An 18,225-nucleotide genomic window follows, 5' to 3' on the forward strand; every position below is an offset into this window, starting at 1 on the left:
GCCTTTAATAAATCCAGTTTGATCTTGTGATATTACCAAAGGCAGTACTTTCTCCATCCTTCTAGCTAGGACTTTGGAGAGTATCTTAACATCATTATTCAGAAGTGAAATTGGTCTGTATGATGCACATATAATGATGTAATATGTCCTTATTTTGTTTAGGAAAGATGGTGATTAATGCTTGACAAAAAATTTCAGGTAGAATTTTATTGTCTCTAGCTTCTGTGAATGTTGCTAATAGGAGGGGAGCTAGCTGAGTGGAGAACTTCTTATAAAATTCAGCAGGGTAGCCATTGGGGCCTGCTGCTTTCCCACTCTGAAGTAACTTTATAGCATCTAATAATTCTGATAGTGTCAATGGTTTATCCAATTCCTTTGCACTAAGAGTATTTATTTGTGGTATCTCTAATGCATCCAGAAATGCATTAGATTGTGTCTTGTCTTCTTTAAACTCAGTAGAATATAAGGATTTATAGTAGTCTCTAAATGTGTGCATTATATTTTTATGGTCAATGATTATGTCTCCGTTTGTGTTGGTAATTGCTGGGATTGCATTGCAAACTTCTTGCTTATGGATTTGTTGAGCTAAAAGCTTTTTAGCTTTCTCTCCATGTTCATAGTAATGATATTTCCCCTTGGGATTAATAAAGCATCTATCTATCTATCTATATCTTGATTTAAAAATGAGTTGTTCAGTTTCTTTAGTTGTCAAGAAGTTGAGTTCTGAATGCAGAGCCTGCTTTTTCCTATGAAGAGCCACACTTGGACACCTGGCATGTTCTTGATCTATTCTAGTAATTTCGTTATTTAGCTTTGATACCTGCTTGGTTTACAATTTCTGTGGGAAAGATATGAGATAATCTGTCCTCTTAAGAAGGCCTTCAGGGTTTCCCAGAGTATTCCTGCAGAGACCTCTGAGGATATATTTGTCTCTAGAAAAAAAACAGATTTTTTTTTATATACATTCTGTAAAGTTCTCGTCTCCTAATAAAAACGGGTTAAGATGCCATCTGCGAGATGAGTATGTGGGGCATAATGATTTTAGCTCCAAGATCAGAGGGGCATGGTCGGAAATAACAATAGCATCGTACTTGCAGGATTTAATCGTAGGTAAGAAATGGTTATCTACAAAAAAATAATCAATTCTTGAGTAGCAATGATGCACTGGTGAGTAGAAGGAATATATTCTTGAATTTGGGTTTAGAAATCTCCAGGGTTCTGATAAGTTGTGGTCAGTTACAAATTGTGTAACTGTCTTTGCAGTGTTAGATGTGATTGCCCCTGTGACAGGAGACCTATCTAGGTCTGGATTTAAAACACAATTAAAATCCCCATTAATAATTATATATTAATTATATATATATATAATTGTAATTTTATGAATGTTCACATTGGGAATGGATGCAAATACATCCACATTGGGTGCATAAACATTTATCAAAATCATTTACAATTAAACAAATTACCCATAACAATCATGTACAGTATCTCCCTTTAGGATCAGATACAACATCTGATATTACAAATGAGACTGTTCTATGTATAAGAATTCCCACACCTCTACTTTTTTTGTAAAGCTGGAATGGAACATTTGGCCAGTCCAGTCTTTTTGCAGCCGGAACTGATCCTTGCTTAATAAGTGGGTCTCCTGTAAAAATATTATTTTAGCATTTAGACTTGTTAGGTGAGAGAGTACTTTCATTTTAATTCGTGATTCAGGCCTTTAACATTCCAGTTTACAAAATTAACTGTCCCGTCTTGGAGACATTGATTCTGAATTTTTGATGTCATTTTGTAGTTTTAACCAAACGAGAGACAGCTTTGACCTTAATGTCCAATTTTCCCAGGGGTTATTGCCATTCAGTCCATTGTTACGTTGGTAATTATAAGGATTACAAGGATAGATTAGAGATAGCTTGCTGTCTTTCTCCCCCTGCCTAGTCCCCCCACCCCCCTCTTTACCTCCCCACGTAAGGCTGAACCCCACTTCACAAAGTCCCAGTCCACTGACATACTTAGAGGCAGAGCACGTCCAAAACAAAACAAGCCCCCAGCAGCGGTGTATGTGAATTAAAATCGAGATATCTATTGCCAATACAGTCTAAATACTATAAGCATAACAAAAAAAATGTAACCCAGGGAATGGTGTTAAATAATGGTCCTGGATAAGCATAGTAAAGCCTAGTGCAATAATAACTACAACAGTAAACCAAGGATATGATGTTTAACAGTCTCCTTTAGAATAAGAAAAAAAAGGGTTGCTAATTTAATTTCTTCCACACATACATACATAAACGTGTAAAATTGTAATTAAAACAAAAACAGATAGTGACCGAGAAGGGAAAAGGATGTATAATTACGGTACCAGTGTCATTGCAAGCGGATCAGACAGCCGGTGATATCTTCTTTCATGATGCCATGACAGAGTACAACTCACGGTCATATTCAGGAAAGTGTTGGGATCAGCTTTCTTAACACTTTATCTGCTTCCTTCCCTACTGGTATATATGTAATGTTTAAATTTGAATCTCCACTTTCAGTTTGGCAGGATACAAGAGGCTGTATCTGATATCGGTTTTTCGTAAGCGCTGTTTAATATTATAAAAAGAGGCACGCTTAGTGGCTGTTGAGGGTGAGAAATCAGGGAAAATACGAATGAGGTTATTTTCAAATATCTCTTGTTTCTGTCTGAGAAGTGACATTACATTTAATTTAAATTGTAACTTCTCAAAGTGCACAATAAAAGTCCTAGGTTTAGAGTTGTTCGATCCCTGTATGCGATAAGCTGCAGCTATCTCTGTGTCTGATTTAAAGTCCTCTCCAGTTATTTTGGAGAATAGTTCAGCTATGAATTTCACTGGGTTTGGACTTTCGCGATTCTCAGGTAGACCTTCAATTCTAATATTATTCCTTCTGCAAGTCTGTCTCCAAGTTTTTTGCATTCGGAATTGGCAGCTGTTGCTTTTCCATCAGCGGTGGATGCTAGATTTTCGGCTGTTTCAATTTGAGTCGTGAATGTCTGCTTAACATCCTCCAGCTGATCGTCAAGTGTGCTCAGTTTAGACACATTTTCCTGAATGTGCTCCTCAATTTTTTCCAGCATACATTTAAAGGCCACCTCAAAGCAATTATATATCTAGATCCAAACTTGTTCAGGTAATTGTAGAGTTTGCAGCATTATGCTGCAGTTTTTGTAGCTGTGCAGCATTTTTAAAATTTTAAATAAAATAGCTGAACATATACTAATAGCTTCAAGGGCTTCTAAGGAATGAGGTAATTAAGGCTAAAATATAGACTATATAACATAATATGTCACCTATATTTACATTACCAGAGTAATACGTTTCACATTAAACCATTTTCAGCTTCTCCTTGTCATATTGTTTTCTGCAAGCTGAAAATAAGTTGAATTTTTACCCACTAATTTTGCCAAGCCAATTAATGGAAGAAAAAGTTAACTTTACGCAAATGATGCTATGATTACTGGATTCTTAATGCTGAGTAACCACTGCAGTCTACATTTTGTTGTTTACTTTAGAATATCAAGAGAAAATTGGCTTGCTATATTTTTGGCGCCTTAAAATAGTAAATTAAAAAAATCAGTCTTTGGTCTTGTAACTGAACAGTTATTTTGTCTTGAACGTTTTTATTTTTGTATTTAAATTGACAAAAAGTGTGGAAAGTTGTGTTACTGACACAACAATCGGTGTTTGTGAGCCACTATCACACTCTCAATGGGTTTGGTTATAATACATTTTTTCTTATAAACTTCACCTGCATTAAATTTCCTCCAGCTCCATTGATTAAATCATCCATGACTAACCCCTTCCAAAATTTCCAAACATATCCACTCCTTGTAAATGCCCCATCTGATCCATATAAGGCTCTCTAGAGTGCTTTCAAACACAACATTTGAGTCAAGTGTTTAACCTTATGATCTACTAAACTTTACCTGGAATTTGGTATGGTACTGACACCTTTTCTGTTCTGCCACTAGATTTTTTCAACTTACTTATCAAGTCATTATATGATTAATTATATGATTTATAAACAGAATCTAGAAGTGGCCAGGCCAGGAGTTCAGTAGCACCCCCAAAGGATTTCAATACCTACACTGAATAAAGAATAAAGAACAAAAAAGAACAAAGAACTGAGCAAGCAATACTTTGCTTATGGGCAACTTCAAAACACAGCAAGAGAGAAAAGAATAGGAAGTTAAACTCATGTTAAATCTTAATACATTACAACATGGCTTGAATAGAGACAAGAGTTTTATGGCCAGGTACGAGGACTGTTTGCATCTCGCAGGCTGACACAGATAACCTGTCTACAGACACCATATTGTTTTGAAAAACTCATCACAAACTTCAAAGGACTTTGTTGGACAGTTATCTTATCCAAAGATCTTGACCATACATTGTTCTTCTCTCTCTTGTTAAATTAATCTTAGCCTGAATGAATCTATTAATTTTTTACATTTAGGAATTTTCATTTAAAGATTTAGTAATGTTTCTTGTCCTAGTGTATGATATAAACTTAGGGTACTCCAGTTTCTGTATTACATCTTGCCTGAAAAAGGAGCCTGAGTTGCCTCGAAAGCTTGCATATTGTAATCTTTTAGTTAGCCAATAAAAGGTGTCATTTTGCTTGGATTTTCTCTATCTCAGAGTCTTAATGAAGTACATATTGCCGAAGAGAATAGCAGGCTGCACAGTTATGGAGTTATAGTAAACTGTTAAATAAATCAGGACATTCCTAAAAACATTAAGTATGTTTGCTACAGAATGTGACCAACCTAGAGGAAGTATAGACAGATCCTCCTCTGCCTTTTTCTTTATGTTTGCATTGAATTCCAGCCCTGTAATGTTCTCCCACACTCTGGAAAAGAATATAATGTTTTTATCAATTATCAAAGTGTAGGATTGTGTGGTCTTGAGTAAGCGTGATAGGATCAAGAATAGATGGAAGAGGTACTTTGAAAAGCTATTGAATGAAGAAAACCCAAGGGTAGTATTTGGGGATGGAGTCCCAAATGAAGGGCTAGTACCAAGAATAAGGAAGAAGGATGTAAAGAAGGCTCTGAAAAGAATTAAAAATGGAAATGGAACAGGACCAGATGAAATACCTGCAGAATTGCGGAAGAGTTAAGGAGAACAGGGATGGGTGTGGGACCAAATGCAGGAGCTCTATGAACAGCAGAAAATACTAAAGGAGCCCATTTATAAGGAGAAAGGAGATATTCAGGATTGTGGAAACTAAATGGGGATAAAGACTATGTTACACACAATGAAAAATTGGGAAACAGCCATTGAAAGTAGGCTTACAGAGGAGACCACCATAAGGGAGAAGCACTTTGGTTTTATGCCATCGAGAGAACAATTAATGCCGACTTTGCATTGAGACAGTTCATAAAGAAACAAAGAAAAGCAGGAATGATTGTATATGGTGTTTATTGATTCAGAGATGGCTTACGATAGAGTGCCACATCAAAAGGACAAGAGGTGCATGAGAGGGAAATGAGTACTAGAGAATTATGTGAGCATTGTCCGAGATATGTATGAGGGAATGGGGACTGTTGGGGGTGGAGCAGTGTTAGGATAATAGACAATATACCAGTTAGAGTAGGGTCTGCACCAGGGAACATCTTACCTGTTTAGTCCAGTTATGTGTCTGTTGAGTCATTACATAAAAGACCAATCCCCCTGGTGCATGCTTTTTGCTTATGACATTTCATTGTGTAGCATCAGGAAAGTGGAATTGGCGAAGAAGTTGGAAATATGGAGAGCTTTGGAAGATAGAGGATTGAAGATAAAGATAAGGAAGGATTGAAGATAAATAGGAGGGAGACAGATTATGTGAGGTTTAATAATGATCAAGATTCAGAAGTTAGCCTGCAGGGATATCTATCGAAAAGAGTGGATAAATTTAAATATCTAGAGTCAGTGGTAGCCCAAGATGGAATTATTATTAGATGCAGAGATAACACATAGAGTACACTGTGGATGGACCAATTGGAAAATGGTGTGAACCACAGGGGGTGCCCAAGAGCACCCAACCCCAGACACAACCTCCCATCAGCTCCCACTGGTGGTCTAAACGGGTCCCAACAGGGCTGCATCACAGAACTACAGGTTCCAGCATGCCCTGCGGGCGTCCACATGGGAATTCTAAACAAAGGGGACTGCCAGCCAGCATATGAGGGAAAAGGATATTCAATTGTGCTCATCTTCCCCAGTCCTTCCTGTACACTTTCTTCCTTGGTCCAACCAAGCCTGGATGCCAGTGTACCCACTCTGGCACAGGCATTAACATTGAGATAGGATGATCTTCGCCCTGTTGTGGTGACATATGCTTAAGGAACCATACTCCTTTCCATCCGGGACATCCGCCCATGTGCTTTGTCCATCACAAAGGTATCAGAAGTATTGTGTGATGAAAAACGTCAGGCGAACATTAAAGGTATGGTTTTTAAGACAGGTGTAACACCAGCAATGATGTGTGGAGCTGAGACATGGGCAATAAAGGGAACACAGGAGAAGAAGTTAGACATGGTAGAAATGAGAATATTGCGTGTGGAGGTGTGGAGATAGAGAAAAAAACAATAAGAAATGAGGCAATCAGAGTTTCAAAAAATTGGGAGATATATCTAAGGAAGAACAGAAAAGTAGATTGAAGAGGTATGGACATTTGATAAGGAAAGACAATGACTATGTGGGCAAATGTGGGAATGGAAGTACTGGGAAAGAAAAAGTGAGGGAGGCCAAAGCAGAGGAGGACTGATAAAGTAAAAGAAGATTTGAAGGAAAAGGGTTTGACTTGGCAGGAGTTGCAGGGCCGAGCTGTATGGAGAAGATTGATCAAGCACATTGACCCCACATAGAAGTGGGAAAATACGAAGAAGATCAGAAGTGTAGGTTAACTTCTTTATTAACAGCCCTGTTTTTTTCTCTTCACTCTCTACACCTTAGACTATAAATATAATACCAGGTAATATCACTTGAAGAAATTCTTAGATGATTCTGCATTTATGGGGTGTATTGATAAAGAGGATGAGGCAATGTACAGGAGTCAGGTGGAGAACTTTGTTTCGTAGCTATTGGTGTTTGACTTTCACTGCACCAAAGAGCCTCTATAATAATGCATTTTATTTATATAGTGCCTTTCCCATGCTCAAGGCACTTCACAGAGTTTAAGAGAGAATGGCAGGGTATACAGTATATAGCATTGTACAAACCAAATAAATAAATAGATGAGTTTTAAGTTGTTTTTTAAAAGAATTCATGGAGTCAGCTAATCTGATTAATTTAATAGGTCATTCCAGAGTCTGGGTGCTATACAGCTGAAGGCCCTGTCACCCAGTGAAGATTAGTGTGGGGCACAACAAGATTGCCAGAATCAGAGGACCTTAGTGGGAGGGCAGGCACATAGTGATAGAGAAGATCACTGATGTAGTTTGGTGCGAGGTTATTTAAGGCTTTGTAGGTTATTAGTAGGATTTTATATTTGATTCTGTAAGACACAGAGAGCCAGTGAAGACGGAGCAGGATGGGTGTGATGTTCTCGCTGCTGCTTGTTTGCGTAAGGACTCTTGCAGCCGAGTTTTGAATAAGCTGGAGCTGTGATATAAGATTAGAAGGGGCACCTGCCAACAGCGAGTTACAATAATCGATGCGGGATGTGATAAAAGCATGGACAGGTTTCTCAGCATTAGAAAAGAAAATCATTTTACAATCCCTTCCTTTCAAAGATCCAAGAGGACACTGGGAAAAAGACCTCTCAATTATTATATCAGAAAAGGAGTGGAAAGTAGCAATGCAGAGAATTCACTCAAGCTCCATATGCGCAAAGCATACAATTATACAACTCAAAATTATATATCGAGCACATCTGTCTCGACTAAAACTCTCCAAAATGTTTCCAGGGCATGATCCAACCTGCAACGTTGCAACCAAGCCCCAGCCTCACTGGTCACATGTTCTGGGCCTGCACCAAATTAACATTATTCTGGACAAAAATTTTTAATTACCTCTCAGACAGCCTTGGACTCACAATCCCTCCTAACCCATTAACAGCTGTGTTTGGGGTTCTTCCAGAGGGTCTTAAGGTGGAGAAAGACAAACAAATTGTGATTGCATTCACTACACTGTTGGCACGCAGACTTATTCTGATAAACTGGAAGAACCCAAACTCTCCTCTTTAAGTCAGTGGGAAACCGATGTGTTATATTATTTGAAGTTGGAAAAAATCAAATACTCAGTTAGAGGATTTGTACAGACTTTTCAAAATATGGCAGTATCTAATCAGTAATATTTTGAAATAAGTTTATAAAGCACAGAGAATTTATTAATTTAGGTATTTTTACAAGCCTTAAATTTTACACCGTTTGGCTTGCTCTCTCTCTCAGGGGTGAGGATCGATCTGTTCTTAACATAATTCTTTTTTTTGTAAAAACTTGATTGCTATGTATTGATTGTAATAAAATTAATAAATAAAACAAAAAAAAAAAGAAAAGGAGAGGAAAGCACGAACACAGGATATGTTACGTGTCTGGTCACTATTCAAGGAGTGGATGTAGAAGTGTAACAATCTTACACATACATGGGGGTCCACATTAATGACAGCTTGGACTGGTCTTGGAACACAGAAAAGATAGACCAGGCATTTTTTTCTTAGGAGACTGTGTTCCTTTAATGGGAGAAGTGAGATCCTTCATATCTTCTACAACTCTGTGATGGCCATTGCAATTTTCTACAATGTGGTGTGCTGAGCTGGTAATATCACTTCAGGAGAATTAACGGGCTAATTAACAGGGCTGGATCAGTTATAGGATACACTCTGGACTCCCTGGAGGTAATAGTGAAGGAGAGAATTAAAAGGAAGCTGAATGCCACTATGAACAATGCGCAATAACACTGAGGATGTTTAGCCAACAAATTATTCAGCAGATGTGTGTCAAGAAATTCTACGGGGGCTCCTTAACACCGACAACATTATGCCTCACTGTGATTGTGACAGCCAAGTCAAAAAATTTTTCTTTTTTTAAATTTCTTTTTAAATAAACATCTATCTATCTATCTATCTATCTATCTATCTATCTATCTATCTATCTATCTATGTTTTTGTGATGTTAACAGGTTAAGTGTAGAACAAACACCCATACATACTGTAGTTAGCTACAGTTCATCCAGTATTTCAGCCTTTCTTTGTTTTTTTTCAGTTTTTTGCATTCTCTAGTTCCAATTCATCACATGCTTTCTGCCTACTGTATCTCCAGTTTAATGCAGCACCGCAATCCTATCAAATTTCTACTCAGCCTTCTGTTTCAGATGGCCTTTCCACTTTTATTAACATATGTTTTCACATCATTGAGAGCCTGTGCAAGTGCAAAAGTCTATGAGGTTGAATCACCTATTTATTTCCCAAATAACTTCGGCAATTCAACAAGTTAATATATTTCTTTGTGTTGTTTAGTTTGCCTTGATTAGATCAGTGGTTGGCTTCTTTTGCTAATCATTCACAACAGATGCTACAGCAATGTGTTCAATTGTTCCTTTGTGTTTCTGAACCCTACAGTAATTGTTTCCAGCTTTCTTCTACAATGTAATGAAATGCTCTATACATTTTAAGATTATTTTGGAACACTGAGATAGTACTGTTAGATAAGTTCAACTGTTCAAATGATATTTAAAATTTAAGCAGCAAAATAAAAATGTTTAAGTAAGATTGATATTGAAAAGCAGTCACCTTTAAATTTAACAGTTTTGCAATATAGCCAGGAGTAACTAAAAAACATTAAAAAAAACTGTCACTGCAAAGTTGATAAATAACTCTTTGTTTAGTTTTTCTCATTGCTTGGTAGTTTATATCTTGGATTACCAAGCCTGTCTTTAAATATGAGACACAAAGATACAAACAGGTAATTGGGGACAGCCAGTGAAAGGCCAGCTAACAAGCAATGCATATACCATTTAAACACTGACTGCAGAAATATTGATTAGATGGTAGCAATTTAAAGGAAGAGAAGTTTTCACAAAAAACCACTTATATTTAAAAGTGTAATACTGAAAAGCCTGCACCACACTGGAAACTAATGAACTTGTGTTGCAAGGGTAGGCTCATTTTATAAATTGTAAGTCTACAAATAATAAAATAACAAACTATTTAAAGTGTTTAAGACACACTCTTTAGCAAAGAAATAAATAAAACAACAATAACTTCTACTAATAGTTGTACAGGAGGTAATTAGTGAAAAACACATAAATATGCAAAAAACAACAGCAATCATTTAAATGAATTAAAAAACAGTAAATAAACCTTTCTTTACCCTCTTAAAGCTTATATTTCTTTTACCATTTTATATAAAAAAATAAAATCTTCATTGTCCAGGCAGAACATGTTGTTTCTTTGTACAGATGGTAGATTTAGCTTAGGGATGAATTCCATGTAAAGTGGATTTTTTATATTTAAAATTATATACTCTTTGCATAATGTTTCAGAGTTTGTTTTTTTTGTCATTCTTTTACCATTCACTACACAAACAGTTTTAAAGTTAGTACAATAAAGACCAGCTGTTTGTGAAAGTCTTCTGTTTTTGCTGCAATATTTTTATTGAACATTTTGCAGTCTTTTGCTCCTGATTTTTCATTTGGCTGAGCTAAGCCACTATGACTGAAAAGCTAAAATGTATTAGAAACCTACGGAGTAAATTAAATATATGACTCCAAAGTGTAATATGCTTTCTGTTCGTGAAACATAATACTATATTTATTACCTTTTATTATTTATTATCCATATTGCCTCATGTGTAACAGGGTCAATGGGATATAAATCACATGTTGCATTTCCATAGCAGTTACTGCAAAAAAGGAAGAGCTCCCCTGAGTAGCCTATTAAAATATAAGATCTCGCAGGTCACAACCTTTGCCTCCTAACTAGCAGAATGTGCTTAACTTGACCGAGTCCAAAATGCTATCATTTGTTTCATCAGACTGCCTTAATAATTTTTTGGAAGATAAATAAATCATACTTCTCTCTCCATGAAAGATCTTCTTAGGAAGATGAAACGCTCACATTTCACAATATAAAAATCATTTATCTGATCTTTATTATTATGAGAAAATGTTGGCATTGTAAATTATGTCATGCAGTGAGTGATGATACTTCTGTTTTTTAAGGATTACATTTTTACATTTCTCTTTATGCAATTTGTAAAGTTTACCTTTCTATTTACAACTTGCAACAGCAATCAAATGTTTTGTTTTTATTATACGTACTAATCTTATTAGCTAGAACTATGTTTAAAACGTATTGTCAAACACAATTGTGTTGCCTAAAAATAATATATATATATGTATATACTGCTCAAAAAATTAAAGGAACTTTTTAATCAGAGTGTAGCATCAAGTCAATGAAACGTCTGGGATCTGGTCAGTTAAGTAGCAGAGGGGGTTGTTAATCAGCTTCAGCTGCTTTGGTGTTAATGAAATTAACAACAGGTGCACTACAGGGGCAACAATGAGACGACCCCCAAAACAGGAAGGGTTTAACAGGTGGAAGCCACTAACATTTTCGCTCCTCATCTTTTCTAACTGTTTTTTTTCAGTTAGTTTTGCATTTGGTTACGGGCAGTGTCACTACTGGTAGCATGAGGACCCTACAGAGGTTGCCCAGGTAGTCCAACTTCTCCAGGATGGCACATCAATACGTGCCATTGCCACAAGTTTTGCTGTGTCTCCCACCACAGTCTCAAGGGCATGAAGGAGATTCTAGGAGACAAGCAGTTACTCTAGGAGAGCTGGAGAGGGCCATAGAAGGTCCATAACCCATCAGCAGGACCAGTATCTGCTCCTTTGGGCAAGGAGGAAAACAGGATGAGCACTGCCAGAGTACTACAAAATGACCTCCAGCAGGCCACTGGTGTGAATGTCTCTGACCAAGATTTTCAGAAACAGAGTTCATGTTAGTGGCCTGAGGGCCTGACATCCTCTATTGGGCCCTGTGCTCACTGCCCAGCACCATGGAGCTTGATTGGCATTTGCCACAGTATACTAGAATTGGCAGGTCCAACATTGGCGCCCCGTGCTTTTCACAGATGAGAGCAGGTTTAACCAGAGCACATGTGACAGACGTGAAAGGGTTTGGAAAAGCCATATAGAACGTTATGCTGCTTGTAACATCGTTCGGCGTGACAGGTTTCGTGGTCGGTCAGTGATGGTCTGAGGAGGCATATCCATGTAGGGACGCAAAAACCTCTACAGGCTAGACAACAGCACCATGACTGCTATTAGGTTTCGGGATGAAATCCTTAGACCCATTGTCAGACCCTATGCTGCTGCAGTGGGTCCTGGGTTCCTTCTGGTGCCTGACAATGCCCGGGCTTATGTGGCGAGAGTATACAGACAGTTCCTGGAGGATGAAGGAATTAATACCACTGACTGTCCCCAAAGCTCGCCTGACCTAAATCCAATAGAACACCTCTGGGACATTATGTTTCAGTCCATTCAGCTCCACCAGGTTGCACCTCAGTCTGTCCAGGAGCTCAGTGATGCCCTGGTCCAAATCTGGGAGAACCCCCAGGACACCATCCATCGTCTCATTAGGAGCATCTCCCGACGTTGTCAGTCATGCATACAAGCATGTGGGAGGCATTGTAGTAAGGAGACTGTGGAAGATTGTGGGTTCGCTTCCTGGATTCTCCCTGTGTGTATAGCGCTTTGAGTACTGAGAAAAGGGCTATATAAATGTAATGAATTATTATTATTATACAAACTACTAAGTACGATTTTGCTGCAATGAAATTTTGGCAAAATAAACTAGTCTGCCGCATTATTTTTTCACTTTCATTTTCGGGGTGTCTTTGAATTCAGCCCTGTGTAGGTTGATAATTTTCATTTCCGTCAAATGATGTGGCATCCTTTCGTTCCTAACACATTACAGAGTCCATATCAGCATAGGTATCCAGCATGTTTTTTTTTCCCATTGAGATCTGATGTGTTTTCAAAGTGTTTCTTGTATTTTATTTGAGCAGTTTATATATGTTTGCTTTATACAGGATGTATGCAATAGACCATTAATTTTGCACTTTGTTGGAATGGATAATGTTAATGTGGGGCAGAGGCTGTTGTGAATGTACTTAATAGACAGGGTATTATGGGTAGATAAACCTTTTTTCATACAAATGGCTCAAAATAAATGCAAAAAGTCACAGGAAGACAGAATAATGAAGTCAATAGGTTCAAAAAGGGAGGATAATAAATGCTAAATAAAATATTTATGAAGTAATTACAAGGAATTCAAAATTATAGTCCAAGGCATGGGAGATTTCCGACTCAAGAGACAAAGAAGACTAGACTAGTGGTCACTCACAGCACACCTTTACTAAGGGATTATAGGCACTAGGTAGAGCAACAAAAACAGAAAGTGAGAGAAAATTGGGTCATAGGAGAAAGCCTCTGTAACCTCAGGACTCTATACAGAAAATAACTCACTATGCCCTGATCCTTACCTGAGGAGTGAAGTAGGAGACCATCATTGACAAGCCAGCTGGAAGTAACTAAGTATGCCATCTAAAAAATGGCAGGCCCTGCTCTCAAAAAGACAGTTGAAAAAGGAGATCTCAAACTTCAAAAGATAGTACAGAGCTCATGGCTACAGGAATATTAGTTGCTGCAAGAGGGAGCACTAACCTAAAGTACCTAAGTAAAGCAACTTTAAAGAGCCACTGACATGAGATGTGAGCTTGGAGAGACAAACTACCACTATTGGGAATTTGAGTCTAAAACTAGAATGACAGTTTGGAGCAAAGACTCATTGGGAGGGGTGAAGAGGGGCACAAGTTTCAGCACTGAATGACAGAGAGAAAGAGACACTCGAAGTGAAAGGAAATCTTTTTAGTTATGGATAGGGAAAAACATCTGTGTAATACAGTTGCTAAGCCCCAGGTGGAGGCTTAAATTTTTATTTAGGTCTCTTTTTAAAATGTTTATGCAACATTATAATCTAGATCTCCGCCATTTATGTGAATGTACAAGCCAAAGATGCTGTATGACACACAGCAATGACCCAACTCAGCAGCAATGGGCTACAGAGCATTAGACACAGCAGATTCAAACAAAAAAATGTGAAAGGCTGGATAAACCTTGGAAGAAAAAAGAAATGTTAATCTGTATGTTACTGGATTTACCTGATGGGTTATTCTGAAAGAATCGATAAAAGTGGATTACATGTTTCTGCAATAGTTTTAGCCTTTTTATGAAACTGCATTGTCAATTGTTATCTGTAATCAGCAAGCTTTTTTCTATAATTCATATCAAACAACACTACTAATAAAAAATAAATTGACGTCACTGACAAAAGTGTGTGTTTATAGCTTGAAAAAAGTTAAATAGTGATGAAATATATAATTATTCTGGAAAGAAGAATACAATATATCACCTTTTGATTCATGTCTGTACAATACATTTTTACATTACTTTCATACTGTACTTTTTTAAAGTATTGAGGAAAAGTGTCCTGTGAGGGAAAGCAAGGCCTAACTTGGTGAGGAGCTCCTCAACAGGACACTTCACATAGACACCTCACCGAGGAAGACAATGAAAGGCAACCACTGTGCTATGACTGAAACATAGTTCTTTTTTAAATGTTTGCTTTTAACTTTATTGTCTCTGGATTGAAGTCAGGATGGTTTAATCTAATCCGTAGACCTTTTCTTGAATGAGAACTAACACAAAAGATGGACATTTTTGGCTTAATTTTCCATGATCAGAACCATAATGAGAAAGGTATGAGAGGCGTCAGAAAGGATTCGTTGGCCAGACCTAGCCTCATTTACCTGCTTGGGCAAGGCCTCACCCCAACGGGCTCAACCCTAGCTCTTCTGGCTTAGTTTAATTTATGTAAATCCAAAAGGGTTTTAGCCACAAAAATAATGTTAAATGTCCCAAAGTATCATAACATGTCTTTCAAAGAAAATAAACTATAAAAATCTTTTGGTTGATGAGACATTCTCAAGGAATTATTTATAAATAAAGAAATATTTATTTAAAAATAACAAAATGGCAGCAAAGGCTCACAACGAAGTAATAGGAAGTTGCCAAAAGACAGTTCTGAATAAATAAGTCCAAATATGAAATCCAGAAAGCAAAATCCAAAAACAGCAGAAAAAAAATCAAAAACCAGAAAATCCAATAAAAAAACACAATACTCATTAAGACAGCAAACAAACTACAATGTACCACAACTGAGCTTTCTCAGCTCTGACCTAATTGTGAACCCTGGCTGGGGTTTAAATGTCACTTTTAAACCTTTCTTTTTTATTATGTATTTTTAATTTCTTTGTTTATGTTGATTATGTTGTTTCCTTATGCTTAAACTTCTTGTCCTATGATTCATGTGTTTTGTGGGGGATTTCCTTGCCCATCATGGCAAGGCACTGCCCCCAACAATATAAAGGTATGGGCAGCCCACACATTAAGTGTCTATAATTACATTGTAACTACTATGTAATTACCTGTATAAGTACTCCGTACTTACTGTGTAATACAAAGTAACATTATAGTTAATAACTCAGTTGTCACTGTTATTCCACAGTTTATATAATTACAATGTAACAATTTATCACTGATCCAAAACAAGTGTACTTACATAGTTACATTGTATCTGTACTTTCAAAATGTAATAAAAACATCAGGGTATGTAACTACAACTATGTAACAGATGTTCTATGGTCTGGGTAATTGTAATGGAGAATTGCTATATCTCAGGATAATGGATCCGTGAGGCAAAAGCGTTAATCATTTTGCAAAGGTGTTTTGACCATATGAAAAAGATCTTGAAATATCATCAAAAACATATGCAGTTATCACAGTTTTTCGATTAGTGATGAATTGTTACATTGTAATTATTATAAAATGTGAAATAACAATGACAACTGAGTAATTAACTATTGTGTTACTTTGTATTACACAGTAAGCATGGAGTAATAACTTGTAGTTACACTGTACTTATACAGGTAATTACATAGTAGTCACAGTATAATTATGGACATTTAATGTAAAGTGTTTCCAAAATTCCTGCAGTGATTATTTGATGGAGTGCCTACTCAGTCCAGCCTTTTTTTCTTTTATTTTTCCTCATGCAATAATAAACTGCAATAGCTTGATGCTTTCAGTTTGGCTTTGTAAACATGGCACCTGTGACATCACACAACCAGACTTATTATATCAGAATAATGTTATCGCTCCCATTAGACTCCCATTAGACTCCCATTAGACAATGTGTTGGTCGTTAGTGTCATTTGAAAATCGCTTAAACATTATTGTTTAATAAACTGTCTTCTTTCATTTTCATACAGTGATCTCCTGTTCTTAGTCTCAACTTTTTATGGTAAATTTATTTTGTAAAACCTAAATTACATGTGGTAGTGCTGCTGCCTCGCAGTTAGGAGACCCGGGTTTGCTTCCCGGGTCCTCCCTGCGTGGAGTTTGCATGTTCTCCCGTGTCTGCGTGGGTTTCCTCCGGGCGCTCCAGTTTCCTCCCACAATCCAAAGACATGCAGGTTAGGTGGATTGGCGATTCTAAATTGGCCCTAGTGTGTGCTTGGTGTGTGGGTGTGTTTGTGTGTGTCCTGCGGTGGGTTGGCTCCCTGCCCAGGATTGGTTCCTGCCTTGTGCCCTGTGTTGGCTGGGATTGGCTCCAGCAGACCCCCGTGACCCTGTATTCGGATTCAGCGGGTTAGAAAATGGATGGATGGATAAATTACATGTTGTAAAGATTAATTTAGAATTAGAATATAGGCCTTCTCCACTTTGTGAATCAAATCCATTACTAAAACCCCCTTCATTAGATTAATTTTCATAACATGAACACCAAATTGCTATAAATTTAAACAGGAACTATTGTATATATTATCTGGCTCCAAAAGTGACTCCAATTTTTGCTCATATAACCCTAAAATACATGAAAATTGACATTAGTTTAATAAGATTAGCCATCAAACCCCACTTTATGATGTTATTTTGAGTTATGATACTCAGCATAATGTATGATGACATGTAAGCAAAACACATGGTACACTGAGTGAACCATAAGAACACGGAGCTGAAGCCTGCAGATTTAGCTCTGCCCCTTTCAGCAGGTAGCCACGAGGACAGTTAGTGAATGCAGCAGCATCAGCAGTGAGAATGACTCCAATTGTGATTTTGGATTACTAATATCGATCCCTGATCCAAACATCCAGATGTGTGCCATTCTGGAGGCTGTATCAAGGTGTTCCTGAGAAGACAGGAGAGATGATTGGGTGTCACCATTAGTGGCACCTGTTTGAAAACTGGCCCAGATCTGGTCTTTGTATATGAGAGAATTCAATTTCATTGTGCCTTGTAGGACAAAAAGGGGTATTAAAATACATTATTCATATATTGTACACAAATTTTCATTAATTGGGGAAACAAAGTCTACAGTATATATGTGAAACAAGAGATGCTATACAACACAATCATGTCATAAGCAAGTATTTGTAAACTATCATTTCCTTACTGGTTTTTTGTTTGTATTAAGCTCAGCTCGGAAGACTTTGTAATGAAAGTTGATCGAGAGAGGAGGGACAGCATAAGGGGGGGAGTGCAAGCATAAGAAGAGGAAGAGGTAGAGGGTTGTTAAACAATGCAAGAATAATGTTTTGCAAATGAAAATCCCAATTGGTAAGTAAAATCTATCATAAAGTTATGCAATTCTAGGACTAAAATAATTTACAATAGTGAGAATGACATTAAAGTAATGCATAAGAAATATATGTATTACAATTACTTAAGTAATTAGCTAATTCTGCTTTTTTTTGTTTGTTTTTTAGAAGATTTTAACTTTGAATGAATCATCTTTAAGTTTACATTGTAACATTACTGAATACATCTTTTATTTGGTGTTCTGCTGCAATTTTTTCACATCAGAACCAAAAAGAATGATATGTAGCATGTTCAAGAGTAAGCAACTCAAGTGAAATAATTATATCAGCTCCTGGTAAAAAAATACAAATAGTGGAAGTCTGTCTGTGTGTCCGACCCGGAAGTGAGAGGCTACAGCGTGAAGCTCAAAGAGCCGGCAAGGCAGCCCCAAGTTAATGCATCGGAAGAAAAAAGGACGAGGCTAAAGCATGAAGTTGAAAGAAAGTGACTCCATCATCAAAGTGAAACCGCCGAGGAAAGACAAACAAGAGAGAAATTCACTTAG

The sequence above is a fragment of the Polypterus senegalus genome, chromosome 3 (genome assembly GCF_016835505.1).
Source record: "Polypterus senegalus isolate Bchr_013 chromosome 3, ASM1683550v1, whole genome shotgun sequence".
Taxonomy (NCBI): Eukaryota; Metazoa; Chordata; class Cladistia; order Polypteriformes; family Polypteridae; genus Polypterus; species Polypterus senegalus.